Below are 4,428 nucleotides of genomic sequence, written 5' to 3' on the forward strand. Positions count from 1 at the left end.
AAGTTCAGAGTCTTGGAAAGAAGTTAGGATTGGAAACATGAAACATAGGAAGGAAGTGGGATAAGTGGTGGTACATTGAGGGGATTTCAACTCATGAATTGGTAACAGAAGTGTGTTTATATTATTGAATGTCACACTGATTATCTACTTGAAAACCTTAAAGTAATTCATAATAAAAATTAAACACATTTTAATCAGATAGTTGCCTTATCTCTTTGATCATATATTATTCTATGGTGTGAGTATCATTCCGTCCTATTCATTACGGATAAGGTAGTTCTCAAAGTTGCTTCAGTAAGCCTCATCTCTTCCTTATTTTATGCTCAGAGAAAAGTTCTCTAGCATCTATGAATTTAATTAACAATTTTATTGTTTTGAAATTTTTAAGCAATTGATTGACATACTTCCTGTGTTCATGAATGTCATCATCTTGCAAAGGGTTCAGACAAACAATTATGTATCTTCAGCGTATCTTAATATGCACTAATACATGAAAAACATCCTTTGTAAAGTAGAGGGTCAGCAAAAATAAAGGAAGTTCTCCATTAGATGAATGGACAACAGAAGACACAATATGGGCTTAAATATACCAGTGATTATGAAGATGCATTCAGGCTATGATGAATTAAGATGAGTTGGGATTTTTTTAAAAGCAATGAGAGGTAGAGAATTTTAGGGGAAGGGGAAAATAATGGATAAATGCCCTTAAAGGGATAAGCCATAACTTGAAAGACCTTATAATATTAATAACTTTTAGAGTGCTTATTCAGAGCCAGAGATTGTTCTTTGCATCTTTAATGCGTTGTTTCATTACATCTTTACTACTCTCCTACCCAAATGGGGTAATTAAATGATCGCATTTTACAAACAAAGAAATGGATACTCAGAGAGGTGACATAATTTGCTAAAAATAGTACAGCTAGTAGGTATCAGTCTTAAGTCCCAAGGTCAGGCACTCTGGAGATGCTTCTGTAACCACTACATCATACTGGCTCCAGGGTAAGAAGAAAATAGACAGTGAGACATGGTTATAGAAATGGGGATATTTTTCATAATTGCATTTTTAAAATTGCTGTAATTGCAGCATAGAAGATGGGTGCATTGGCAATAACCTGCTCTAGTATTGCCCTACCACCACACCTAATGGTGCTGAAAAAGCTAGAAGACTCATACTCAAATGGATAATTGTGTGAATCATTAAAATGAATGTCAGAATTATGTCCCAAATCATAAATACAATGAAATTAAAAGTGGCCACCATAAGCCCAGATACAGAGTAGCAAATAATATATGAATTGTAACAAAACACAACAGAATTTTAAGAAATGTGCATAATTGGATCTATCTGGGAAATAAATGTATTTACCCATATTGGGAGAATAAGCCTTGGTGGCACAGTTGGTTAGACATTTCGCTTCTAACCACAATGTTGTCCGTTCAAAACCAACAACCATTCTTCTGGAGAAAGACGAGATTGTGCACTTCTGTAAAGTTTTAGTCTTCAAAAACTCTATGGGACAGTTGTATTCTTTCCTGTAGAGCTTATATGCGATAGAATTGGTTTGATAGTAGTGGCCTTGATTTTAATAGAGAAAATAAATTTGAAGATATGAAATAACCATAGAGAGAAGAAAAGTTACTTTTAGAGTAATTAATAGGCAAGATCATACAAACAACCAAAAGGAGGTGCTGTTAAATCAGTGTCAGAATGTGCACTCATCCCAACACTGAATAGCTAATAATGTCAATGTTATCTTTGGGGGGAAATCTGGGTGATTTAAATGAATGATTAATACATTTTTATATTTAAAATATTTTATTCACTAAAATTTGTTATTTGGAACATTTGTTTTTATTTCAAAATATAATCAATTATTTAATTATCCGGTCATAGTTTTTCATGCTCTTCATTAAAATTTTTTTCATCTCAAAAGGATTAAATTATAAAAATGGGAATACAGTACAGTGATCTGATGGACAAAAGAAACTAAAGTGTTTATACCCTTTGAAAAGAGAAACACATTACTGGACTTTGTGGATGAAAAAGAAACTCAAGCTATGGTTAGTGAAGGGAGACGCCAGGCAGTGTAAGATAAGATATAATAATTTATAAATTATTAAGGGTTCATGAGGGAGGGGGGAGCGAGGAAGGAGGAGGAGGGGAAAAAGGAAAAGGAGGAGCTAATTCCAGGAACCCAAGAGGAAAGCGAATTTTGAGAATAATGAGGGCAACAAATGTATAAGTGTGCTTTACACAATTGATGTATGTATGGATTGTGATGAATTGTATGAGCCCCAATAAAATGATTTTTAAAAAATGAATTTGTATCTGATAGTGTGGAGGCTTGGCATGTTACATGTAAAATGTTAAAACCCTGTATCGCTTCTCGGCCTTTTGGCTAAGATCAAGTGTAGTAAAACCCCTTAACTGTTCATATATTATTAATGTCGTCAGGTTGACTCCACTTCTGTTGACCACATATATAATTAAAAAAAAATACATTGACCAATCCTATTCCTTATCCATGAGGCATTTGAGGCCATTGTTGTGGCTATTGTGTCAATACATTTCAGTGAGACTCATTCTCTTTTTCGTTGACCTTCTACTTCACCAAATATGATCTACTTTTTCTAGAGATTGATTTTTTCTAATTAATGTGTCCAAGGTGCGCATCATCCTCAGTTTTAAGGTGCATTGTATTTATTTTCTTCAAATTTTCAACCTGTGCAGTCAATAGTATATTCAATTATTTGGAAACTGCAGTTATATTATGTCATTTCATTTTCTGTCCTCTTCTTTATTGTCAGCTCTTCCAAGGATGAGGCTCCTGGTGACAATAGTGGGTTATGAGTCCTGCCGCAAACCGTAAGGTCAGCAGTTTAAGATCACTAATAATTGCACAGAAGAAATATGAGGCTTTCTATTCCTGCAAAGTTGTACCATCGCGGAAATCCATGTGGTCAATTCAAGTATGTCCTAGGGTCAATATGACACGGAATTGACTAGATAGCTAAGAATTTGTGTTTCTTCCATGAATAGGAAGTGATTGAAAAGACCATGATTGTGGTCAGATACGTATCAGTTATCACCATGGGTTAAGCTAGGGTTTTTCAAACATTAAAGATTCTGGGAACCCAAGAGGCAAGCGAATTTTGGGAATGATGAGGGCAACAAATGTATAGATGTGCTTTACACAATTGATCTATGTATTGTGATGAATTGTATGAGGCCCAATAAATTGATTTTTTTTAAAAAGATGTCTCTTCTTTCAGTATATTTTCATAATGGATATGTATGTTCTTTCACTGTGTCCACAGACATTGATTATTGATTCAAGTAGAATGAGATGATTGGCAACTTCAATTTTCTTGAATTTAGCACGATGATTTTCTATCCAGTTTTGATCATGGAGGTTTAAACATAATCTTTCTGAGGACTATATTCTTTGAACTGCATCAGTAGATGCTTCAAATCATCCTTATTTTGGCAAGCAAGATTTTGTCGTTTGCATCACAAATTGTTAGTTAAGCTTCCTTCAATCCTGAGGCCACTTCTTTCTTTATATAATCAGGTTTCTCAGATCATTTTGTTCTGCATAAATATTGAGTCAGTAAATTGAAAGGATACAGTTATGCCAAAACCCATTTAGAATTTTAAGCCAAGCAATCTCCCTCTGTTCTGTTAAAATGGCTTTCTAAAAAAAAAAAAAATCTATGTACAGGTTTTGCATGAATACAATTAGATGTTCTCAAATTCCTATTTCAGGTAAGACAATCCATAATTGCCTATGATAATTTAGAATAAAAACTATAATTTTAACATCACCTATGATAAATATCTGACTATGAAGAATAAATTTTAGCATAAATCAGGCTAATGTTCAGAAGCAGATCCTTATATTATTTGGGGCACATAGATGGAAATTTTTCATTAAAAAAGGATTGACTAAAATTTAGGCTGTATAGATATATTTATTATCAATTTTGAAAAGATTATCATTATACATGCAAGATTCACTGGCATTGAGTCAATTCTGACTCATCGCGACCCTATAGGACAGGGTAGAACTTGTCCTGTAGGTTACTGATACTGTAAATCCTTAGGAGAGTAGAAAGCCTCCTGTTTCCCTAGAACAGCAGTTGGTGGTTTCAAAGCGCTGACCTTGTGGTTAACAGATCAACATACTAACCACCATGCCACACATCCATCAGGCCTCCTCTGATCCATTCCAAACTGCTAAACATAAATATCCAAATATTTCAAACCTTAGTTAGGAAATCATATTAATATTGAATTATGATTTCAGAGAAGGTTACATTCCTTAATATAAACTACATTTCACAAAACTGGATGGTCTTTAAATTTTATTTCAAACCAGTAATTAAATAAACCTAAAGATTCATCTCCTATTTGAAGTATTCAGATTG

At 33.7% G+C, this 4,428-nt stretch overlaps 1 pseudogene; it reads left to right on the forward strand.

The window, feature by feature from the left end:
• Positions 1 to 2,379: 2,379 nt before the first annotated feature.
• LOC115873461 lies at positions 2,380 to 2,466 on the forward strand (annotated as a pseudogene).
• The last annotated feature ends 1,962 nt before the right edge of the window (positions 2,467 to 4,428 follow it).

Source organism: Echinops telfairi, unplaced genomic scaffold (assembly GCF_000313985.2).
Source record: "Echinops telfairi isolate 266 unplaced genomic scaffold, ASM31398v2 ScPeMD7_7468;HRSCAF=8506_0, whole genome shotgun sequence".
Taxonomy (NCBI): Eukaryota; Metazoa; Chordata; class Mammalia; order Afrosoricida; family Tenrecidae; genus Echinops; species Echinops telfairi.